Genomic DNA, 26,240 nt, shown 5'->3' with positions numbered 1-26,240 from the left:
GCTCTGGGGCGTCGTTGCAACAGCTATGTTCACCAGCAGCGACGAAATGAATTAATCATAACTTCAGCCATTCTCCAAATCGGCCGCTTGTCATTAGTGAAAGAGGGGATGGAATAAGGGGCCAATTTGTACTCGTGCTCGGATGAGTTTTCAGCTTGTTGTTTTTCCCGGATGTTGTCGTCATATTTTCGCGTGCTGTTGGCCTTTCATTTATAGTGTAAAACTCCTTCTCCTGGGACCTAGGAGACATCCATGCCCAAGGATGATGACTAAGAGTTGGCGAGAGGGAGGGTGTGCAAGCGAAAAGTAGCGAGAGGGTAAGAGGAGTCAGTGAGAGAGAGTTAAGTTGGAGGAACCACTCACTTGCTTTATCTAGCCATTGCCAAGGAATCATCTAATGAGAACCAAGGGATCCTTAAGAGTCCAGGGAGAGAGTAACTGGGAGAGGGAGCAGCAGAAATACAATGAAAAATGGTGAGCTGTCAGGTGGGTACTGGAGGGAGAGCTGGACTCTAAGTGTTTTGCCCTGACCAGAATGTGTGAGCGCCCCCATAAAGATACATGACGGTGAAGGAAAGCGCCGCTGCCTCTGTGCACCCACAAACACGTATGAGCCCAAACGTTCGTATTTACCCTTCACGCGCGTAACACGATCACACAATTCACTCGTTGGGAACCCGGTGAAGCAGGAGGAAGACATTTGTTTCCCAGCTTCCGCTTTTCACCCTGAAACATCTCCTCCTGTCTCCCTGTGTCCTCATCCCACTTTTTACTCTCCCCCCTTTTTTTTCCCCAACCAACCCTGGCTGTCTCTTCTGTTCTGTGCAGCTCAGTGTTGCTGCCTCTGATTTATGCATGGAGTTCTGTGCCAGCTTAAAAGCACCATATCACTAGCGCCTCATTCAGATGTGCACCGTGTCTCCAGGCGTTCCTTGGGCTGGTTGATTCATTCCATTTGCGTACAGTAAGAATGTAGCCGAAAACACACGAAAACAAGAGATGGGGGGTTTCGTTTTTGGCATCCAGGTGCCGATGTAGTGTTTGTGAAGGTTTGTTTACAAGGACTTTGTCCAGCTCCTCGTTTAGAGAAAAAGTATTTGGTAAGACGACATCACAATGTTGAAGCAGGTCATTAAGGTCTAACTGGGTGAAGTGGACCACTTTTGCAGATGTTTATTGATTAATTCATTGATAAGTCCTCAATGATGAAAGGTGGTGCATGGTGACAAGTCATCTTTAAAGATTGATTTATGGATTAGCCCCAGAGCCCCAGTGATAAATGACTCCACTGATACTGCTTTATTCAAAGTTTAGTCATGGAACTATTGCGGGTAGACCACAAGAGCTGTGTCCCGCAAATTACAAATCAGATGTGCTGTTGGTGAAGACTATCAAAAATGAGGACTGCTGGGACACCCCAAATTTGCGGAAGTAATACATGAGCTGTCTGGCCCTGGAAGACCTTGGGGACCAACCACAATGGATGGATTGATAGACTCCAAACTCTTCATTCAGGCTTTAGAGATTGGTTCTGGTTTGATCTGAGACTAAACTCTTAGGGATCATTTAAGGAACTGTGGTGTAACTGGACAGTGTAACCCACACATGTAGGCTACGAAGTATAAATGTGAGCCATTCATACTTCTAATTGGCACTGTGTCTTTTTTTTGCCACTTGTGTTAACTTTTGTTTCTACTTCCTGCTTCACTTTCAACTGAAACTTTAACGACACGAGTCATACAAATGTTTTTATCTCTGAACCTCCTCAGTTAACCTTCCTCGATGCGGACAATTTGAAATCAAGCGGACCAATTACAGCTCTTGCGGTCTGTGTTGCCATGACGTATAGTCATATTTCTAGAGAGGTGCACATCAGGGTACGGTGTTAGGGTCTGTGTTAAGTTTTTTGGGCTGTGACGAAGCAGCCTAAACCTATTAGCTATTAATGATGCTGTTAGACTAGCATCATTCCTTTGCTTCATTAACATCTGCTATGCTGGAACACCAGGGAAAAGTCAGTATTCATTCTCTTCTTTCCCTGTCTTGTTTTTCAATGACCTGCACTGCCTCTAAAGCATCATCTTCGTCCCAGTTTAATCAAATGCCTTCAGCACACAGAGTTCCTCAGGACTATAAAGTATACATGATCTCCTACAGATTATATTAGCATAATACCTTAGAGTATGCACAGTATGCATGAACAACATCACACTTCCCCCTATGTCTTAATGAAACATCTGCACTGGTTGTCACATAACGTCACAGTGCACTGGAATGAAGAAAATGTGAACAGTGTATAAGGAAGGAATATATGCAACTGTTCACTTTTTGCTCTCCGTTAAGCTGACGGAAATCCCCTATAGGGTCTTTGCAGAGCTGAAGTTAGTGTTCTGCTAATAGGATATAATTGGAAATGGCTGGTGTTAAGGAAGTTGCTTGGGTTGTCTGAACCTAATCCTGTGGAAATCCCTAAAACGGTATTAAAAAATCTATGTGCTACGTCCTAAATGTAGGACACTGGTTCTCAAATGGAACTAAGCTGACCGACTCTTAGGTTTAACCACTGCCAAAGTTAAGAATATAGCAATTCAATGCTTTTTGCCACTTTGGTTGGAAGGAGAAGTTATATAGAACAAATGTTTTTTTTTTGTTTGTTGTATTTTTTATTATTAGGTATATGTCCTGGTGTGGAAATAAATGTTTACACTTACAACCACAAGTCGTGGCTCTGATGTATCAGAGCAGCTTCATGGACGCAGAATGTAAGCAAATAATTCTTTTTTATAGTTTTCCTTTTATAATAATACAAGATATTTCACAAGAAAGGCCCACATGGCTCATTAAACTTTTACCTGGAGCATTCAAAACACCGCTAGGCTTCAAGCAACTAAATGAGACAACTTGAGGTTATTTGTGTAGGAAGCTACAGCTGCAAAATCAATTGTCTCTGGCTAGATATAACAAAACTACCTTTGTCTACTTCTGTCTAAACTGTGGAAGCAACAGTTTAAACCAAATCTGCTAGAGTTATGAACTGTAATGAACGGTTGTTGTCAGCGGAGGTCATTCAATACTGCTAAACGCAAACAAATAAAAGGCTATTTATTACAAGCATCAATAAGTCCTTAACCACTATAGAAGATAAATAGAGCTATTAGAGTTAAACAGGGCTGCTGCAGATTGTTGTGCGGCAACTGTGGTCTCTTGCTGTTTCATGGTCGCAGCGGTCAAGCCAAACCTGCTCCCTCCTGACCTGGTGTGAACTGGTCTTGCCGCTCAGCCCTGTGGGGAATCCTCGGCGCATGTCTGGCTCTAATTAATGCCCCTACTGCAGCCTCTAGTTAGACAGGGAGATGGAGAGGGGAAGTGAGAGAGAGGGGGAGAAAGAAAGAAAGAGGCAGTAGAAAAGAAGACTGTCAAATATTGATTGTATTTGCATAAATAGCCGCAGTTGTTTAAAGCCCTGCGTGACCCCACTTGCCTGCTTTGCAATCTCTGGGCACGCATACAGGGATAACAAAAAATAAAGGGAGGCTAAATGAGGAAGAAAAGAAGTGATTAGAGTCAAGAGAATGCTTGGATCTCCCGCAATGCGACATGGCGTAGCCCTCTTAATCTAGCCATCCCAAAGGCTACGCCACAACTTGTTCACTTTGTAATTTGCACCAATTACAACCCCATTAGTGAGTCCACTGTAGTAGGGCAGACAGAGGATAATGATGCTTTTCTGTTGAGTTGGCCATCAATATAATAGGTTGGATAAAACACCTGAGGAGGTGAAGTAGTCACTTTAGTTTTACTCTCTATATCAGCGGTGGCACTTAATAAACACGGCCTCAGAAATTGAGGGGCAACAGAGTGTAGTGCGTGGAGAGAAAAGAAGAGAAAATAATTGCTTTTCCCCTCTCCTGTCCGGCTCCTTTTCATCCCAGCTGCTCTCGCCTCGGCCCCGGACCCTCTGTGAGGTGAAGCCTGGTGGTTTGGGCAGCGGATGGAGTTTATACGATGCAGAGAGTTGTTGTGCAGGCGTTTGAAAAAGTGTCTGTGAGGCTGCTGAGGATTTCCTCTCAACTCAACTGTAACCCTCTCCGCGTTTTTAGAGGTTAAGCAGAGGAGAACGTTGGATCCGACAGTCGTTGCCAAAGAACAGAGTGTTCAAATGAATTTGCTCTTCCAGCTCTGTTGAAAGGAAAGAGACGGATGAATCGCAGCACTCACAGAAACGCTAAGCTAGAATTCTTGGCATTTACTAGCAAACAAAAGAACTTAATCTTACACACTCTATGTAGCTACAATGTTTGACATGACAGCCATGATGTAAGTTGTATAAAATACAAACTACTAAAGGATAACTAGGCATTCAAAAATCTTAAGCATGTATAATATATGTATTGTCCTTCAACTGCCTGCTGCTGCAGCAATGCTGCAAATTCATCCAACTGTGGAATAAATAAAGGATAATCTTAGCTCACCTTACATTAAAAAAAAAAAAAAAAAATTAGCTTCCAGGGGAATGCCTACTTACTATTATCTTGCCGTTATTTACAGTAATGATGCAACTTTTCATGGGTATAAAAAAAAAAAAAAAAAAAGCAGATGAGCGTGATCATGTTTCTCATAAGATCCTCTTTGAATAACGTCACTTTCTCAAGAAAAAAAGCAAAATATTGAATGAGCTACAGCCGGCACTGATGACGTACCTTATACTGTTTCATGTGTCATATAGGGCAGTGCCCCTTAAAGCTGTGCCTGGAAGAGGCTGATTGCAATTTAAGGAATTAAACAGTTGTGAACACTCTTTCAACATCCCCTGATGACAGTCTCCAGAAATACACCAAAACAACTTTTAGCCAACCTGACTCTGCACTTACTTGAGTCCCAATACACCTGTCAATTGGGAAGCTGTTGAGAGAGAAAGAAAGAAAGACTTTCTATAGACCTTTCATAAGTGAGATAGCAGAATCATTTGGTAAATGCTTGTAGTGTCAGGGACCAGATGCATCCTCAATCTGACTAAAGGTGATTTAGTCAGATTGAGACATTTTAACATAAAAATCTACCAATTTGTATGTTAATAAAGATCATGACAGCCTTATTCACGTTGTAGTGTTTACTCTTCTGTTTGTTCTAGTGTGTGTGTGGTGCTTCTATCCATTACATCATAGGATCACAAATAACTATTCATTAACTAGTATAAGTATTAGATACACAGATAGTATGTCTATTTCCAGTCTCGCATTGATTTCAAAGCAAGTTAATGCATTTGCACTGACTATGTCTGGCAGTGTTTTGACAGAGCTGACGTGACGTCACTCATTTGCACTGTCCAGCGTATAAATGCGTTCCGAATTAGGCAGTGTGTTTTTTGGCAGCGGCTGGATGACACCACGAGTGTTTGCAAACTCACACACCCAAAGACATAGCGTGGAGCTTTGTCCACTGTGTATGTATGCCTATTTATGTGTGCACCAGTCGTCTGTACCATCAACATGCACGCGTATGTGTGTGGGTGGGTGTTTGTGTTTGTCTACGAGTTCAACTTCATATTAGACGTTATGCGAGAGCTAGCAGAGCTGATCAGTGTCCATGCGGAGGGCTTTGTCACAGCTGACCTATATTAGATGAAAGCAGCTGGATCAGTGGCCTGCAGGGACAGCAAAAGAGTTGTGTTCTAATTATCTCTGCAGCTAGCTAGCGACACATCACACCCGCGCGCACACGCACACCCACACTCGCATAAGTGCACAGACGCATGCATGCATGTGCGCGCGCATTCTTTCCGGCAAATCAATGGGAGCTCATGAGAGCATCTGCGGTGCTCTGCTTGATGAGCGTCAGCGGCACATCCTCCGTGTAGGACCGGGAAAAAATGCATGTCACACAATGCATATTAAAAAGTCTGTTGAACCGCAGACACACAACTACTCCAAATATAATTATCAGGTGGTCACAGCTAAAACTAAATCAGGTTCTTGTTGTGCCTTTTGGGAAATGTAGGAACAAATTCAGCCATTCTTTGCATGGATACCCACGGTGCGAATGTAGTATGTACATTAGCCGCTGTTGCCATGGAGCCCGAAACTAACACATGCTGAAGGCGTGCATTGGCTATAATGAGGCATACTATGACAGAAAAAAAAGCCCATGCTAACAGCTAACAGCAATCACTGTAGTAATGCTAATGCTAATGGAAGGGTAATAAAGCATGTGGGACCCTGTGGCATCCTCTAATGTGGCCACTGTTAGCCTATTAGCGATTAGCATTCAGCTCATACAGAAACAGCAAGGGCAAAAAGCACAACACCATGTTCTTGCTTTGTCTTAGAGTGAATGCATGAAGGCACGTGCACACATGTTCTCACTCACAGCTGTATTCTGTTTAAGAGTCGGTGTGTGTGTTTTACTCTTCCTTCTCTGTAGTCCAAGTGATTTTACACATTCTGTTACCTTTAGGAAGTCATTGGACGCAGCACACTCTCAATTAAGCTGTTAGCCTCTTAGTCATGCCCTCCTTTCTGTCTTTTCTTTGCCTATTTTTCTTTCTAACCTTCACTCACAACCCTTTATTTCCACGGCTAATGTCATTCCCTCTGTCGTTCCCTCGCTCTCGCCTCGTCAAATTCTCCATGCCTCCATTTGAGGCTCCAGGGCCCAGCGCTCCAACGGGGGAGCCGAAGTGTTAGCCAGTCAGTCAGGGGAGCTTCTTGTTTTGGGACCAGCAGGCACAGCCGCACATTTTCCACCACATTGCGAGCACCGCCAGGGACCCATTTACAGGTCGGTGCTTACGGGGAGGGGTGATTTTCCTATAATGGAAGGAGAGAGGGATGTGCTGTGAAGAAAAGAAATAGAAACAAAGCTCAATGCTTCTTGCCAGGTACGATAGATTTAGCATAAATTCTCACGTGAGCTTTTTATAGTGTGAGCTTCCCTAATGATTTTTCTTTGTCTCTCCCATCCTGCAGAGTGATTGGGACCGAGTTATTTTGCCGCCCCTTTCTGCCTAAAGACATGGAGCACCGTTTCCTGATGAGACTGTGGTAAGTAGAAAGCATGCATGAGCAAAAACCTACAAACTCTCACACGTGGACATGCAGGAGTGCCTTCAGCCTCTTGTCACCTGTACCCACATATAAATCCTGCTGCTGTCTTGTGCGTCCTTGAAATCTATCCCCCGGAGGAGTGCATAAGTGGAGCCTCTCCAGGATTAATCCACGTCAATGAAACAGCTCTAACAAAGTGGGGAATCAAAAGCGCACCACTCACTTTGCCGCACGTCCTCGTCATTGTCCCATTAGAAGCAATATTGACTGAAACTCAAGATGCTTTCCTTTTACACCCGTTGTCATGACTGAACACTCCATACACCGTTTTGACGTCTGCCTAGCCATGTGTGTGAGTTGAGGATGTAGCTTTGGTCATATATTTTGGATAATGACTGATGGAGAGAGAGAAATGAAAAGAGAAGATGGAAAGATGTCAGACAAGAGCTGGCTGGCACAGTAGTAAAGTAAAAAATAGCAGGGAGGGCTGACCGATTGTGCTGGCCCGAGGTTGTACTACTATTCTTAGCCTCAGTCTCCTCCTTTTCTTCCCTCCTATCTCTTGAGTATTGTGTTACCGCTGTGACGTCAACGCTCTACAGTCCATCTGGCGTCTGGAAGTACTCTGGACCTATCCACTCTCTCTCTCTAAGTGTCTTAAAACCACTTATCGGTCCTCCATCTTCCTCCCAACCATTTGTTATTTTATTTATTTACCCTCCCTATTCACGTATTTACCCATCATCACCGCAGCTGATGCAGTTGTGCATTCCATTTTTTTTTTTTTTGTCCAGAGTTGGATTTACCAGGAAATGGGAAGCTCTGAAGCTTCCACTTAATTATAGCCACACAGAGGGCCACTTAGAGACTAAAAGCCCCGTGCGTATGGGTTTTCTCTGACGGGATGGAAGGGCAGGATGAGTCGTAATGTTCAATTCAAGTTGAATCGCAGATGCATCAAAATGTTGGAAGAGCCAGAAAGCCTTTGTATTAAATGTGGCCATAATGGCTTCGCACTCTTGCCACGGTGATGTGTCATTGTTGCTTTGACGCAAACGTGTGGTATTTTCACTTCTGACAGATGTGTGTCATGTAAGAAATGACACACAATGAGAGATGACCTCAGATGAATGAGAATACTGAGGCGTCATGACGTGACTAATGTATAATTGAGGAGAGCCTTTGGTTGTTCACAAATAGTTGTATAAGAAATGAAAAACCAGTACGTAACATAAAAGATGACTACCCACTCTTCCCTGCTCCTGCTCCTTAATAAAAAATAAAATAAAATACTGCAGAACATGGGATGGTTCCATCATTTTGAAGAAAACTGTAGAGCAACTGGCTTCTCTACAACTCACTCACTCACTCATCCCATGGGCCGTAAGGGTGTCCTGGAAGAAGCTTGGACAGTCAGTGATCCCCAGTTATCTCTATCTTTGGCAGTACGAATGATGGTCTGGAAGTTGCAGTCAGTCCATTCCTGCCTCTTCGCCCCTTTCCCTCTTCTGTCCCCTATAGGATGGTCTCAGACAATGGGAGGCATGTCTGGTGATGGTGCAGCTTACTATTATGTTATATATCTATGACATCCACAGGGAGGCTGATGGTGCTGCTTTTCCAGACACTAACAAGTCTGGTCATGGCTTATGCTGCTATGCCAATTTAAGGTTTTATTTCTTTTGCGGAGCTGCCGAATACACTGACAAGGGATCTGAGGTACTGGAAGTCCTCCACTTGTTCCAGTGATTGCAATATATTAACTCCTAACTTAATTACAGGTCTTACGTAACTGCGAGGAAACACATAACAACTTTAACCTTAATGAAAAGTTATGAGAGTGTCAATACCACAAAGTGGGGCTGTTCTTGTGGACCCATTTGAAGGCAGAAAAAGCCGCAGATCGGAAATGGTGTCGTCAACACCAGAGGTTAGAATGACAACATGAATAACATCTTTATATGTTTTATTCATTCTATTACATTAATCATTTTTGGTTTTACTTTTTGTTGCATTTCATGAAATGAACAATGTACAGTGTTCTGGGCCTTGATAAAGGTGCAGTGTCTTGTGTTATTTACTCATAATTATTCATTGTAATTCTAGGCCTGTGCTCAGCCAACACACAGCAGAGTTCCACTATGGCGGATACTCTTTACTTTTTTATCCTGCCAGAACCAAACCTAGAGAGACCGTCCTTTGTTTCCTCCGCTGGAGCAAACTGAAAACTTCTTCCATCTTCACTTCACATGACACTCCTTTTCACACAACTATTTATAGGCATTTTGGAAAGTGTTTTGAGAGGAAAAAGGGAGCTTGCTGACGGTATCTTAACATCCATTAGATTAACACTGCAATATTCACGGGAACTCATGACAGCCTGTTTTACGAAACATAATTTAAAAATGAACTCCACTAAAATGGTTGTCATGTGAGGGTTTTTTTTTTTTTTTTCAAAAGGTTTACTTTTTGAATGGGTGTCTGTGTGCAGATATGCATACATTATTGAATGCATGTGTGTATCTGTGCTTACATGTGTGCCTCGTGGCTCCGTGCCCAGTCTTCTGTCAGCGTATGGTTTGTCGGAGAGTAACTTCAAACAGCAGCTTTTTGTGCCTCTGAAGGACAGCATCTCATTAGGGAGCAGATTAGTGTGTGGCTGGGTTTGTGTAGCGAATGTAGTGATGGAGCCAGACAGGACTGAGCTCGCAGGAGAACAGGTTATCAGTTGTGTTTCTTGATTATCTGCAGTGCAGCTTATCGGCGCCGGATAAGAAAATTAGGCTGTGAAACGTTTTCTCCGCAGCAATCCCACGCAGTTTTTCTCAACTTAATACAGGTGATTTCCTTTCATACTTTTCTATTGCACTCGCCGGTACAGAATAAACTTTTATTGTTCCTTTGAGCCATTTTTAATCTCACTCTTCATATCTTAGCTGCAGGAAAAGAGGGCCGTTTGTCAAAAGTTGCAGCTTCTGCTCAGTATTATGGACAGGAAAACTTATCACAATAAAAAAAAACATGCAATAAATGCGGCAACTACTCGGTTCCATGAGGGTTACTGTGCAGCAGGATTTTCAAACCATCACTGTGCTGTTAAATTCAGAGAAAAAGCAACAACTTGAACGAAATAGGTCTAAATACATTCTGAGAATCGTACATACGACGGTTTCATTTTTAAACGGATGAGTTTTTCCCTGTGAAAATTACGAATAAGAATAAGTGTGATATTAAATTCCCTCTGACTGCCTACATCGCTTTCTCTCTATCTGTCCATCTTTTCTTTTGCACTTTTGAGTGTCAAGCGCTCCCCTCCTCTTTTTTCTCTCCCTCCAGATGATTTATGGACATCTTTTATCAACGTTGAAAGCAGGCCTCATCTGTTCTGAGCTACTCAAGTCTCATATCATACAGTGAAAGAAAAGATGAGGGATCTGAGTATAGGGACTGAAATGCGTGTGTGTGTGTGTTGAATATGTGCGTGTGTGTGTTTGGCGGAGAAGAGAAAGAGAGGGAACGGAGAGGCAGGGGGAGGCAGTGGCTGTCTAAGACTTCGCATGATTTAATCAAAGCCATCCATCACGTCTGGATAATTAGACAGCAGCACGGATCGCATGACCAGAGCCCATCGGTTAGAACACACATGCATTCACACCCATCTCCACTTCGACATAAATGCGTCCCAGCCTTAAAAACAGTGAAGATCAGCACCGTCGCTTTGCGTCTACACGGGACTACCGCGCAGAATCACGAAATATTCATTCAGCTGTAGGAGCTTTGGGAGCAGTTTGAGCCAGTCAGACTAAGTTGGTCCCTATCGCTGTCAGACCTTGATGGTCAATTAACTGTGCAGAATTAGCGACGGCAGTCGGGAAAACTCAGTGACCAGAACACAGGACCTCACAACAGGAAGTGTCAACAAAGTCATTTAGTGTCTCAATACTAAGATAAGAGGAAAAACACAAGCAGAAACATCTGGGGCTGAAAAAAATGTGCCACAAGATTCTGGTGTCCTGAAAATCCACTTTCTCCAATAGACAAGTCAGTTACTGTAGACCTAAGGCAAGACACCGCCTTGTGAATTTTCAAGCAACTCACCTTTTTTCATTGTATTAAGTCATGTGTATTTTTGGAGGTGTCTACTGTGAGTTTTACGTGGGTGCCCTTACAGGTCTTATCCTAGGCATTGTGTGCCCACCACAGCTTCTCCACCTTTTGGATTAACTGGGGGTTAGACCAAGTCAGGAACTACCACGACTATGACGACTGAAACCGCCACCCAAAACTATTCTTCAGGATACGTCCTGAATCCTGTGGATTCGTCCATCTTTGTATAAAGAAAAACTGAATATTTGAATTAAAACTCTTCCTATGTGTAGCTGTAACCTCCATAACTACTACCACCACAACAATTGGTGTATTCGTCCTTCCAGATTCACAAAATAAAAAAGAAAGACATCTGCAAAAATAACTCTGGTTCTTACTAAGAATGCACAGACTCAAAACACCAACATTTAAATATGTTTAATTAACTTTTACTGCAGATGCCTACAGATTAATACTGTGCCATAGACACCTGGTGCATGAGAGGTAATTAATTCCTTAATACCATCAACGTAAATGTCATCACTTGACAGTGTATCGCTGTGTAGGAATAAGCCTTAAGATAAACATTTCTAACATAGCCAATACTATTTGTCTAATTTTAGGCCTAGTGTGACTCGACATCTAAACAATGCAGAGCATCAAGCCTTTCTCCACTGCTTCCTATCATACCACAAATAGATATTCAGCCCTTGTGGGGACTGTGCTGAAAGCTTTTCTTATTTCCGGTTCACATAGACGAGGACGTGATGCGGAAACACCACAGTGTTAGTTAGAAATGTTCAGCAGAGACTTTACTTCTGGATGATCGTCAGTAAAGAACCACAGAAAGCTCTCGCGTCGCCAACGTGCTGCATCTGTGTGTGGTTTGTAAAGCTAAAGCTGCACAGTAGCAGAAAGGAAGGCGCTCCCAGAAGATCACCAGCTGTCCTCTCCCCTTACCTGGAGGATCTACACAGTTCACACTGCCTTAAAAAAAAAAAAAAAAAAAAGCCTACAGCATCCTCAAAGAGCCACCCCACCCAGGACACCCTCTGTTTGAACTGCTGCTGGTGGACGTTATTGGACAATTAAACCATGGACAAACAGACTTCAAGGAACAGTCTTTACCCAGGAGCCATATACTCACTAAATGCTGCTCAATCCTGAAATCTTTAGGAGAGGTACAAGAGGACATGGTTGTACAGTTCTTGCAGGAAATACATTTTCAAATGTGCCGTACAGGTACAATGACACTGAGGGCATTCTGTAATACTGAAATAATCAATGCATGTTTGCTGCAGAATTTGACAAAATCTGACAAAAAAGGACCAAAAATGCTTTAATCCTTCTTTATGAACACATAAAAGGCATTGGGTAATTATTCTCTCAATTACATGCATATCAGGCGATGACATGTATTGCTACCACAGATTAGCAGTAATCCTGCCAAGATGTATTTTTATTGTGTTAGCTCATAATTAACCAACAATGCGACTCTTACGCCTTGAGTGATCCTGTTTTAATGGTGTTTACATTGATTTGATGCGGGGGAGTAGAGTGGATATATGAGCTCTCAAAGGAATCTAAAACAATATAGACTAATGAACGTGTGCATGCTCCAACGACTGCATGCTCAAGCTTATTGACTAAGAGCTGGTCTTGGGTGGTAAAAGTAGTCCCTCTCCTCGTAGTGCAGTGGGATGCCGTGGCCTTTTCTATCTCTTAGCTTCCCCTCATGTTGTCTCGCTTATCATGCAAACAAGCGAAAAGTGTCTTTCTGCTTATCTCTGCTGCGACATCTCTCTCACTTTCCCTTTCTCTGCTCTGCCCCGCGCGCTCGCAAACACAATCGCACATGCAAAAGGCCGCAAAAAGAGAAATCACATCCTCGTTTGTCATTATCACCTTATCTCTTCTTCAGATGCGAGCTTTCTCGCCGCATTTCATTCTCAGCTGCGGCGGAGTTGTCGGCTCAGGTAATAAGATGCTTTGAGCCTAAAACAGATCGGATTTGTCACAGAAAGCAGCTGGTAGAAAGAGAGGTAGGTGCAGCTCTGAAACTGTAAAATTCGACAGATTCGAGCGGCACGCACGGCGCGGGGGTGTGCGCCTGTGTGTCATTCGCGCACGAGCGGCTGCGTGTTGCGTTCTCTGTGGGGGGAAAACGAAGGCAGTTGCAAATTCTGGTCACTCGCAGGATGTATGCTCCCACAGCGACCTGTCCTGCCAGTCACAGCTGAAATGACATGTGCTTGCAGCACCACAACACACACACACACACACACACACACAGAAACAGGAAATGTGCAGAGTGTCCACTTTGACTAATGTTTGCATCAAGTGACTCCAGCAAATGTGGGTTTTATTCTTGGGCTAAGAATAATCGTAGGATACCGTGTCTCTTTGAATGATGCTGTCGCTGTTTTACTCAAGTCCAGAAATTCACTGACACAGCTGCCGAGTGGGTAAATGCCCCCTAGAGTCACTGCGGATAACATCTATGATCAACACATGCATCAGCGTATCTGAACACCCAACACCATTTTCTTTCGGGATGAGTGTTTATTATAACTCGGTAGGGGAGCAACGGTAGCTCGATCTAATTGAATAAATCAATTACGCAGATTTGTGTGGAGCACGTCCCCCAGCTTTTCTGTCTCAAAACAACATGACAGCTGCATCCAACCATTTCACTCTGTTTCTTGGTTGGCAATCGCTACTGTGTCCTTATCTGCTGCGTTTCGGGCAAGAACTCAAAGACTCCCTAAAGCAGGTGCTAATGGCTCATCTGGCAACACCTCTTTCCAGTGCATTAACAAGTTGTAAGCGGCTTGTTTATGCCCATGTAGGCCGATAAAAACTAAAACGAAGCAGATTTCCATTAACGGCGCCGCTTGAGTGGGTGTAAGCAAATTTTTGCAGATGTGGTTCCAGTTACAATCAGCACAAGCCGAGGCTAAATAATATACGACGCATGCATATGCAAACAGCACAATGCAGTGAAGAACATCTTAACCTAATTAGCTTTTTTTAAATCTTAACTTTTTGATGCATTTGTGTCATTAGGTAAAAGTTAATGTTTTTTTGTCCAAATTAATGTTTTAAAGGTTAATGTTATAATAATCAACGACACCATTTCATTGTGCTCACCAAATTAATTGACAGGGCAGTTAAGACCCGACAATAGCCTGCTAGCCAACCCAAAAAAAAAAAAAAATAATTTACTGGGGGAATTTCGGACCAGATTCACTCTGAGTTGTACCACCATGGAGTTGATTTTGTTCTCAACAAAATAGCTCCTACCAGAGAATCGAGAACATGTAGACCATAGGTCTTCAATAGGGGTTCGCAAAATCTTGGGTTGATTCAACAATTTAAATTTTTTTTACTTTTCTCCCACAAATTTTAATTTCTTAAAAATTAAATACACATCCAACATATTTTAGTAAATGGAGAAAGAAGACATGATCTTTCAGCAATACAGGCCTGTCTCAACAGCGCACCATTTCACACAGCACCACGTTAGCCGAGACCTGTCAATCCAAGCCTCCCGTATACAGTAGGACCTGCCGCTACCACTGCTGAGCCAATCACCAGGCTACATATTAAACACTGACTCTGTCAGGGTCTCCTCAATTGGCCGAGAGTCTATTCAGTCCCCAGGTGAAATCCAGAAGCACGCTGCAGTATTAGCAGAAGAGAAGCTAACGGTACAGCTCGCTCCCATCAGCCAAAACAGGTTGCTTTGTTTTATTTTCTTTATCTTTGAACTGAATTTGAAATTTTAAAAAAATGAATATTTGTACCTGTGTATTATTTGAATAGCTTAAGGCTGAGTTTAATATAGAACACATATAGTAGGTAGGGGGTCCCTATTTAATCTCTCATTAGTTTAAGGTCCTTGGCCTGAAAAACATTGAAGACCCCTGAGTTAAACTTTGCTATCATGTCCGTTGTAAAAAATGTTGATGGGGAAAACTTGAACATTTAACAGCGGTTAAGGCATTTGTTGAAACCTATGTCATGTAGTTTGTCCCCCTGTTTGATTGTAGTGCTATTCAACTGCGAGTAGAGTATTTTTATCCCCCCTCTGCATCGGGTGAAACACGCCCCATAATGATATCCAAATGGCATGATACCACACTGATATTCTGATAAGAATTTAGTCCGGCTAATCGGATAATGCAACAGGATCACAAAAGATCCCTTGTGAGATTTATGTGAGAAAATTTGTAGCATATCATTCCCCATTTGTCATCTTTTTAGTGATTCTTAAAAACATGCCTCAGTGTTACTTTGGAGTAGTAGTGAAAAACTGCAATGATCTTACATGAATTGCACTGTGAGAAAGGTTCTGGAATTAGTACATTAAAACTTAAAGCTTTATGTGCTCATATTTTTCCCCCATAATGCCGTATTTTTACAGAAGCAGGCATAATACAGGGAGCACGGGGTGACTGCAACTTAATTGTTTTCCATTTAACTTAATTGCGTAAGGTATATTTGTGTATGTTACATGCATGCATGTATGCAGACATGATTGGAAAAGGAATAAGATGAAAGAAAACCACTGTGGCGAAATGTAGAAACCCTGTAAATGAATGGATTGAGGGTAAAAACAGCATGTTGCAGATATGGTTACCATGGTGAAAGCAGCATAGCAGGCAACCTGTCGAGTGACTGTGGAGAGAATCCTGTGGACGTAGCCTTGAGCATATTGCATACATACACACACACACACGAATACACCCAATACAGCTGCAGTGCAGGCAGAAAATAGAAAACATCCACATGTTCGACACGCCTGGGGTAAGACGGTCAGTTTAAGCCATCATTGCAGAGAAGACATTAAGAGTGACTCAAATTAAAAACGGTTTGGAAAGCAACTCTGCATCCCTGCTGTGAAGTAAAGATAAGTTAGCGTCACTTCACAGGGGACACCTTTATCCTTGTATTTGTCTAGATTTATTAATTGGATTTTAGAAACGCTATACAAACTAATGAGTAATCAGTCTCCGGTTTCTTTAGGGCGAGACAAAAGAAGATGATAAGAGGAAGTGCAGTCCCTTAAGCCAGTACATGTGACAACGAACAGAGAAAGAAGTGCATGGCATACAAAATCCATGGCTGAACCTCTCCGACTTGACTTTTTTCCTCCTCTCTCCCTCATATTATTTTACATTCTATCCCTTCCCACCACCACTGCATTTCCTCCTCTGTGTTTTTTTTTTTTTTTATCTCCATTCCCCTGACTGTGCCCTGACACTCCAAAGCTCTGCTCCCCTCATTAACTCTCTTTCATGGGGCTGCAGATGACAATAATTGGTTTGAAAACAGAAGACAATGGGATACAAGGATTATCCCTGGCTCATACACACCACCGCCACCACCCCACACCCATTTCCAGAGAACATTTTTGCTCTGCGGCACCCGTCGATACTTCTTGTCCTTGTCCCTCTTGCCTACGTGACAGCGTGGAGCAGCATCAGTGAGAATGTATGCTGTGCAAAAACAAAATACAGTACATGCAACGTGACATGGCAGTTTCAGTACATGTTGTGTGGAAGCTGTGTACAGTCAAGATCCTGGCTCAAAAAAAAAACAAAACTCCCAAATACCACTAAACAGTTTAACAACACGTTTGAAGAGGTCAGATTGAAAGGGGGGTAAACTATGTAGCCTCACAAGGTGTAGCAAGGAAAGGAGGATCAATGTTGCCAGATGCAGCTGATGGTTTCCTGCCTAAAAGCTGTTCAAAAATCGCACCAACATGCACACAAAACCAACCGAAATGCTAGAGCAGCATTTTGACCACCCAGATTGCCGATACCGGTGTCGCAAACAACGCAGTCAAAGCATATAAATCACCCAGGCTCAAACTGAAGCAGCCAACTGCCACAACTGCTTACATCTGGCCACTACAAAGCCATTTCAAGACGTCATCTATTGTTCTCAAAGTTTTTAGAAGGCAGCGCACGCATTACACATTCTGTGCCCTCAAGCACGCATGGTCTTGGCAAAAAGCAAATAAATACACTTTGGCCTCATTTCAAATGAGCATTAAAAAATGATTAGAAACCCAGCGATGATGAAAGGATCTCAAACCAGTCCAAGTTTTGTTCACCTGAATAACTCCATTTAACCCCACCCCCACAAAAACTAATTAAGAAATATGTGCATGACACATACAGAAAAGAAAGCTGAACAGATGGACTGATAAGCAACAAATAGTTAAGACAGGACTATACACAGGGGCTGACAGGATAAAGAGGGACAGGTGAAACTAATGAGGGGGCGGAGCCTAGAAGCGCAGGTGAGAGCAATCAGCACTAGAATAGACAGGAAGTACAACTAACTATTTCAAAATAAAACAAAAAAATAAAAGTCTAAAACTCATTACATGTCAATGAAATGATGCAGCCTATATTACACATATGATTAGATACTATACTATTTTACCGTCATTTTATTTTATTTTTTCATTTACAAGTTTGGAGACACTTTCACCTGCCTTTTAGTAGCACTCCATATTCTTTATTGTTTATTGTTTCATTTTTGCCTTAATCACCCTTTTGCGGCCATTTTTACTCACTTGGCCTTAAGGACACACGTCATTATTATAAACCTTTCTCTAACCTCGTCCCGTCTCTCCTTTGTTCAAAGTTTCTCAGAGTTGCGAGTTGAGTCCCCACGGGGACAGATCATCTGCTTCTGCCGCAACAGATGTGACATAACTGACACAATCGCACATGCGCCAACAGAAACGGGAGTTCTGTGAAATGATAATGACATTTGATTAAACGCTGTGACTAATGTGGTGTCGTCTTTCCAAGGAAACCATGGACCTGTGACAAAGTATTGGAGGAAAATAGAACAGCGCGAGGGAGCTAAGATGGCAAGGGGAGGGGGGGCGGGTGAAGGTCAGAAAAACAAAAACAAACAAGCAGGAGAAACAGGTTTCGCTGTCTCCCGCGTTCGCCGACCCTTGTGGCAGAGAAATGTCGAGAGTTGTCGTGTCATTCTTTCTTAGCGCTCCCCTTTGCTGTGATTTTTCCTGTCATTTCTATTTGTCCTAAAATCACTCTCTCTGTTGTCGTGACTTATCCCTTGCTCCCTCTTTCCGTCTATACTCTCTCCATCTCTCCCATCCGGTTGAGGGCTCTTAGGTTTCGGCTGTAACTGCTTTAGAGGAAGGGATAATGGTTTGTAATTCACTCCCGGCCTCTCTCCTCTGGTCAGAGGCCTACTCAAGAGAAGCAAGCAAAGAGAAGTAATCGTGTGTGCGTTTCTGTGCGTGCGTGTGAGGCGAATGCCCTGTAGAGTTTGCATCACCTGTTCAGCTCCACTCCTACGAGCATTTAATACTACAACATGCATTTGCGTCTTCATTAATATGTGTATTTTCTGCATGAAGGGTCTACACTCGTTCAACCGTACTTCCTGTGTGTGCGCTTTTCGTGTGTACGTGTCAGTTTTGTCCGTTGCTCACAGTCTGATCATCCGATACGTTGCATAACCCCGTGTCAAAATTAAACGCCTCTTCCATGCAGAAATAATGAACACACACAAACACACACACACTGCAAACTGGGAAGCGACAGCCCCTCCACTCCGCTCCCACTGTGGCACCACAGAGCAATACCACCAAGGATTATGAATAATACAAGGATCCCATATGTGTCATCTTGTAAAACTAGATCACCAACTGTGGGCCCAAGGAAGTTCAGTTGGCCCAGGGGTGCCCCGTGGCCTCCAGCATGGGGGTTTAGGCCAAGCAGGTCTGGGCTGACTGTGTACTCTTCAGTGCCAAGCTCAGGGTGACAATGGGGGCGGTAACAGCCTGGATAAGCATGGCAGTACCCATCTACAGTACATCTATATATCTATAACTTCCTTTTCTTAACCCATGATTGGTCTCCTACAAGGGAATTTAGTCGAATATGCATGAACACAGGTTATTCTACATGGTACCGTTCTACATAGTATTTCTTATACCATGGTGATGAGAACCAAAGGACGTCTATGGGGACCAATTTGTGATACATGGGCTATTTCTATAGTTAAATCATTAAATTCCAACCTGCAGATGTCAGGCAGGGTGTCTGCCAGCGAAAGTTCAGCATCACTGAGATTCACCTAAACGATTTTCCAGTGTACTCCAAAAGAGAACGGCGCTGTCACTCACTGAATGACGCTTTGCCTGATTCGCTTGGGAAACTTTAAATTTGGCATGTATGAAAACTTTTTTTTTTGCTATTTATAAGAGTACGGGAACAAGTACAACAAAAGTGAAGTCAGGAAAGTTTTCTGGACTTCCTTGTCATGAGCGAGATGTAAGGGTCACTACCGATTATTATGGCAACTGTGGCACCACAGAAAGGAAATAATTTCTACACTAATTAATTTGTTAATTCATTAGGATTTTGGTTGCTGGAATGCAGCTTTTGTTTTTCTTGTTTCCTCTCTTTCTGATCAAGCTAGCTGGTGGCTGTAGCTTCATATTTATCGCACGAGAGTCATGAGAGCAGTCTTTTCACATAACTCTTAGAAAGAAAGCAAATCATCTGTGCTCCCAAAATGTCAAATTGTCCTTTTAAGAAAAAGATGAAGTCCCTTTGCCACAGAGTAGGCATAGTCTAGACTTTTCACATTGAAGAGTCTGAACAGACCAACAATTACCAAAAGCACCAACTGAAGCCTCACATTTTGGAAAGTGTCTTAGCGCACAAAATCACCTCCCACCCCCCTGGTTTATTTTGCTGCTCCGCTGCACGTTTGATTTAAGCCCCCAGATTTGTTTTCTTTCCAGCAGTTAGTGAACTTATCAGGCTCTGGCATGGGTGTGTTGTCGCTGTCACGGTGCTGATCCTTCCCTCTGTTGTCAGCAAGGTGGAGAGTTGCTTTGTTTGTCGTGATGTGCTCAGCAATTCAATTTCACAGCTCTGTCTCAGAGGAGAGCTGGAAGAGCATAAGGAGAGAGGGGACAATAATTGAAAGGCAGTGGAGCTCATCCTGTGTCCCCTTCTTTGACTTTTTTCCCTATTGTGTACGTCTTTCTTATATTTGCCATTATTCCAGCGGCGATGGTCTTTTCTGGACAAGCAATGTTGTTATCCACAAAATAATGTGCGGTAAACACAACTGACATGGTGTGCACTCTCTTCCTTTGTCCTTGCTTTTTATAGGCAGTGGAAAGCTGTCCCAGATTTGTCCCTATAAAAATGCATTTTGATCTCTGCTTTCCTTTGAATCAAAGGCCTTAGCTTTAAACAATATTTGAGTTACCTGTATGACGGCAGAAATAATAATTTTTCCCACATTAAAGTACAAAATTTCCATTAAAAATCTCAAAGTGCTCCAGTACAGTAAAAACACAGAATACACAATAACAACACTAAGAACTACAAAATAAAAACAACTTCTAAAAGAAAGTCCCGTAACTGTGGAGATTAAGAAACATTTGATAAGGCCTGTCAGAAAAGGAAAGACTGAGGATTCCTCAGATGGTCAGGGACGGAGTTCCAGACATGAGGAGCAATGGAGTAGAAGGCTTGGTCTCAGATGGTGTGCAATTTGGTCTGGGGTGGAAGGAGGAGGTTAGTGATTGGAGTAGTCGAGTCGATGTGCAAGGGGTGAGGAGGTCTTTCAGGTATTATGGGGCATTGCCATGGATGCAGAGGTGGGTGATGAAAGCAATTTTATATTGTTTGGCAGCATGTAAAGGATGAATAGCAGGGTTCCCAAGACAGATCCTTGAGGAACACCACAGGTGATGGGGCTGTTTGGGACCTGGTGCCTCTGAAGATGACATACTCGGTCCTACCAGTGAGATATGAAGCGAACCAGTCAAGTGCAGAATGACAAAAGACGAATGTCAGCATGAAGGCGGTTTAGGAGGATGTGGTGGTCAACAGTATGAAATGCTGCTGTAAGGTCAAGGATGAGCAAGACAAGTTCAACCTTCCTTCCCTCTTCTAGCAGGAGGTGAATGACATTTGAAACAACATTTGAAAATAATGTTTGTTTAAACGTTTGGTAAGTTAAAGGTCTCATAATAATTAATGTAAACTAGTTAATGTTAATTTTCTCATGCGTTCCCTCAATACAACTTTCAGGTGTCATACCCGTATACCTCTGGTTTTAGCCCTATTGCAAACTAAAAATTTCTTTGTGAGCAGCTTTGAATGCAAAAGAGCTGCTGCTACTTTCCATTCTGGAGGAGGGCCATGCCATTTTTGTCAGCACCACAGCTACTGAGTTCAGTCATACACGTCTGAACCACGGTTTATCCCCCTCTGACGTCCAAACTTGAATTTCATTAGAATGAAAAAGTGCATAATGTGTCCCCTTCAAATAAGGCCCACACAGTTAAAGATTATATGTTTAGTTTTTTGGCTACTCTGGCCACTGGTTCTTCTTTCAGTGTGTCACTTGGCGTGTGAACCAACAACCGTTTTTAGCAGAGTGTCATAACTAGGTCTGAGTGAATGTTTTGGCTCTGAATTTGGCCAGAGAAGAGAGAGGGGGAGTGCTACGCTGCATAATTCAGAGTAGATGGGATATTATGCGCCATCTGTGCCCATATCCCGGTGGCCCTGTCAGAATTGATCCACAACCCTTGACCTTTTCGGAGTGCTTTCCACCCACCCAGTCGTGCGCGCCATGTTAGCATGCAGACATGCGGGTGTTTGTACATCACTGTGTTTTGAGTGTGAGTCAGCATGCTGCTTGATAACCTTTCCACTGGATTACAAAGTGCAGGTCAGGCACACACGAAGACTTTTACTTATTTTGTTGATGCTCGATCCAAAGGTCATTTTAGAATACATGGGATATTACTGGCATGGGGTCTGTTGCGTAGGCTACATAGGTCACATGAATTAAGTTAAAGGAAAAGTCAGACTTTTTGGGACTTTTTTTTAGCAGAGTTAGATGAGAAGTTTGATATAACTCAGAGAGATGAACCTTAAATATGAATCTAGACCCTGCAGGTGTCTACTGAAATTAGCATTTAACATAGCATTTTCCTATTTATCTGACTTCTATAGGATTGTCACCTAAGTATACACACTATAATTACTAAGTGTTATCACAGTATGGATCGTTTTGTGATGCAATCATTCGAGGTACACCTCAAATATGTGTAGCTAAAAAAAAAAAGCACAAGCCTAATTGGTTTGCCCTGGAATCATCCTCCCAGCCCTTGAGGTTATTTGGTATTAGCCGTTCTCTACAGAAAATCACGACGAATCAATGAAAGACTAATCATCTTCTTTGTGTTGCTTGTGCTCGAGACAGATGTTACAGATTATGCATCCTCGTGTCAAGTTTGTTTGTCCCACAATCCAAAGTGCGAGCGAGCACGGCTTTTGATATAAAAGACGCCTCCCGTCTTCCCAGCATTAGCGGGCTTTCATCCAGCATTTATGAGGACACGACAAGGACCCATGAGGAAGTGACTCTCTGCTAAATAAAAATGGCAGCAGAAGTATTTAGAGCACTATCAATAACTGGTATCTGAAAAGTATAGTCAGTTTGATTATGTGCCACGAAGTCACTGTGAAAGAGTACTATCAATTTCTGTCAAATGATTAACACAGGATGAACCCCATCCCTCCCCTCCTTCGAATTTGAGAATCGCAGTGTTCAGTTTGGGTAAGGAAAAAATATCGCATTACCATGTGGATATTTCACTATCTTTCAGGAATGTGACACTACCCAGTTTTAGCAGAATTACATTCAGGAGCCTTTGTCTCAGAACTAAAAATAAAACAAACAACGCTGCTTGATGATCTCATATCAGTGGTACACTCTGAAGCTATTGACCATAAAGTAAGAACTGTTCAGTGACCTTTAGAAGTTGCTTTTGCTTTGTATTAAACCTATTAGCTCAGGAACAGTATGTACCTTTTGCTCAGGAAATCACTGCCATTTTTAACTTTTTGCACATTGACCTGACAAAAAAAAAAGAAGTTTGCGAATACTGGATGAATGAACTATAACATTATATGATACTTCATATATTCCTGTATTTCTATCTCTTTGTCCCTTTCAATACAGCTTGATGTTCTTTGTTGAAGTAGGCCTAGCCTTAAGCGCAGCTGAATGCCTCTGAAGAATCAAATCAGCCGTGTGATGAGCTTGAACTAAATGACTATCTTACTGTAATTCATGCCAGGGGTGGGAAGCTTGAATACAAAGTACAACATGAAAGGCCGGGAGCCTCGGCTCTCACACAGAAGACATCAAAGAGCAGACAGGCGAATGACACCGAGCTTTCCTCTGATCCTCAAGGAATCAAGAAAACGAACGAGTGGTTGACAACGCTCCTTAAATCGTGCCGTCTCCCCAGCCGAGCGATTCTCCCGACTCTTCTCTGCTGCTCTCACTCCCTCCCTCTCATTCTCGGCTTTTGCAATTTTATCTCTGATTGACGCTCGTATCCCCCCACCCACCCCCACCCTCGTCACAGCTGGCTGAGAAGTTAAGGTCGTTAAGGGTTGGTATCGATTTGATGAGACCAAATCGTTCCGCTTTTATGGCACCCTTGAAACTTAGTGAGGTCGAACCACAGATGCCTGCACAAATACACAAGTACAGTGTGGGGGAAAAAAAACATCCACTTGAGATAGAAGTTAGGCCACTTTGCGATCTGCGTGTGTGTTCTCTCAGCAAGTATGTGGATTTGCGGGACGTCTAGGTAACGCTAATGTGTTGTAGATTCCCGTCTGATTGGAATTAATTAGATGATGAGAAGTGTGTGCTGACAAGCTGCTTATTCTGATTAGAGAGATCAGCTTCCTGTGAGAAGCAGAACTAACAAGGCTCGTGAACCCCGACACCAAGCTTTCTTAGCACATCTCCACCTTGTCTACATCCACAGATTTAGCTTTCCGTCACCATTTTAGCTGCAGTCATCAGTGAGTTATCAACAAATACAGATACAGCACGTGTCTCTGCATACAACGTTAGACAACTTGTGCACCTACGACAGCAAATTGCGTTGTTTTCACACCTCTAGTTCGTTTACTGTAGTCAGAATGGAATCGGATGATGTGTTCATTTTTTTTTTCACCACACAGAAAAACCTGAGTGAACCAAAATGCACCACTAGAAACAACATGACAACGTTAACCCACTTAAAGGTCAAATATGTCTTGAGTAGAAGCAACAAAGTAAATAGAGGAAGAAGGTCCTGTGTTCTTGAGTGAATATATCTTTGAGAGACACACTCTGCTATGCAAATCAGTGGCACTTTTGCTCGTAAATGTGGTCTGTGAAATAAACCATGCAAAGCTATACCATCAGAAGATAATATGTTTCACTTTATGAAACATATTGAATATACTATACTGTGTATAGAAAAGAAAAGCCTGCTTGACACGTCACCAGATGACTAACTGTATATTTGCTGCGCCGTGACTCATGGTGCATTCATGCTAGCAGGCTACAACAAGCTACAACACATTTTCAATGAAAGTTGGCAACAAAATTATGTCCAACAAGATCACTTCAAGATCACTTTATTGATCCCCACAGGGAAAATGTTTTGTCCACCATGTGTCAGGCAAGACTATACATTATACATGTGAACGTGCTTCACTTGTTCCCGTGTTAAAACCAAGCGGCAACCTCCTGGTCTGAACGAGGAAGCTCACGTGGAAGTGAAAAAAATTGCAGTTCATCGAGTGGCTGACTCCAAAAGGGAGCAAATCCCCAGAGACCCATATGTTAAAAGGCCTGTACAAAAAACTATTTTGGTCTCAACAGCTTATTTCACTGTTCATGACAACTGTACGGTGATTTTTTTTCTAACTCGTTCTATTTATTTTTTATTCAGGTTTAAAATTCTGAATAATTAAGGTCGTACTGGTCGTAGCCTGAGCTAACAAGGACTGGAGAGTTGGGTGAGCGGGTCTCAGCGTCCGACACGATACCCTCCCATGTACATATTTGGAATATCCAAGTCTGGATGGAGTAAAGCTCATCCAACATGGCGACTAAGGGCTCCAATCACTTCGGGCTTTATTTTTGAGGTTCCGAATCCAGTGGGTGACATCACGATGGGTTTGTCCGTACTATATACGGTCAGTAGTTAAAACATGCGCCCTGGTTGACTGACTCTCCAACAGCAATGTGACAGCAGTTTAATGGGCAGTGCTGAAAGAGCTGCTACTTTTGTTGCTTGTAGTGTGAATGCACCATAAGGTGCGGATTCAACTCTCTTCAAGGAGGAAGAATCCTCATCCTAAAGGCAATTGAGCTCAAACATCCGTAGAACACCGTGGGTCGGGTCAAGGTTTTGTGATTTACGGCTCACACCTGCCCAAAGGAACCAAACCAATGGGTATAACACACTATGATTCAATTCAAATTGACTAAATGCTGCAGGTGTGAAAGCATCCCTAGTAACTTTCAGCATCCATATATTGATTTTTTTCCCCCCACCTAGCAGCAAATCTAGCTTACTGTAATTCTTCCTTCCTGAAGCACCACAGTCAGAGTTACACAACACAGCTACACAAATTTGCATTGCGGCAAGAGACATCTTCCGAAAGAAGCTAAAATGCCCCGCCAGGAGAACAGCAGAGTAGAAATGTAAATGTCTACAGTCCATGCATGCTTTTAGCCACTACTGCTACTATTCTACAAAGCCATTAACCCACATGAAAGAGTCCTGTAATAGTGCAACACTTGAGTCTGTGACAAAACAACCTTTTAGCTACAGAATGAGTACTTTATTGCTTAAACAATTTCTGTACCAACATGAGGGGAAATAGGTTACCTTCATCCCTAATTTTAACGCAGGTATCTCATAACATTGCCCTAAACCACATCTCTGTGTAGACTAAGTGGTGCTTTGCAGAAGCTCTTCTAACAGAAAGCTGGACCACTTGGCCCTCTGAATGAATCATCGCTCCATGTAGTGCTAGATTAAAGTTAAATTGCTCTGTGGTTCTGGGGTTTAACAAGACATCTGAGGGACGAAATTACAAGTGCCGAAAATATTGACGTAATAACTGACATGGTACAAACTTCATTTGGTGACCTTTGTGAAACATAAGCAAGTTAGTTGCAGAATTACAGAAGTAATATCTGTGAGTTGCAAAA

At 42.7% G+C, this 26,240-nt stretch overlaps 1 protein-coding gene across 1 annotated transcript in view; it reads left to right on the top strand.

Moving 5' to 3' along the window:
* The window catches only part of dlgap3 (discs, large (Drosophila) homolog-associated protein 3), a 117,465-nt gene that overhangs the window by 52,321 nt on the left and 38,904 nt on the right, over nt 1-26,240 (top strand). Inside the window, exon 2 of the mRNA XM_047605915.1 lies at nt 6,966-7,040. The gene's annotated coding sequence lies outside the window, so the exon portion shown is untranslated. The remainder of the gene's footprint in view (nt 1-6,965; nt 7,041-26,240) is intronic.

The sequence above is a fragment of the Mugil cephalus genome, chromosome 14 (assembly GCF_022458985.1).
Source record: "Mugil cephalus isolate CIBA_MC_2020 chromosome 14, CIBA_Mcephalus_1.1, whole genome shotgun sequence".
NCBI classification, from domain to species: Eukaryota; Metazoa; Chordata; class Actinopteri; order Mugiliformes; family Mugilidae; genus Mugil; species Mugil cephalus.
Note: the sequence above shows the minus strand (reverse complement) of the source record. Positions and strands in the feature narration are given on the sequence as shown.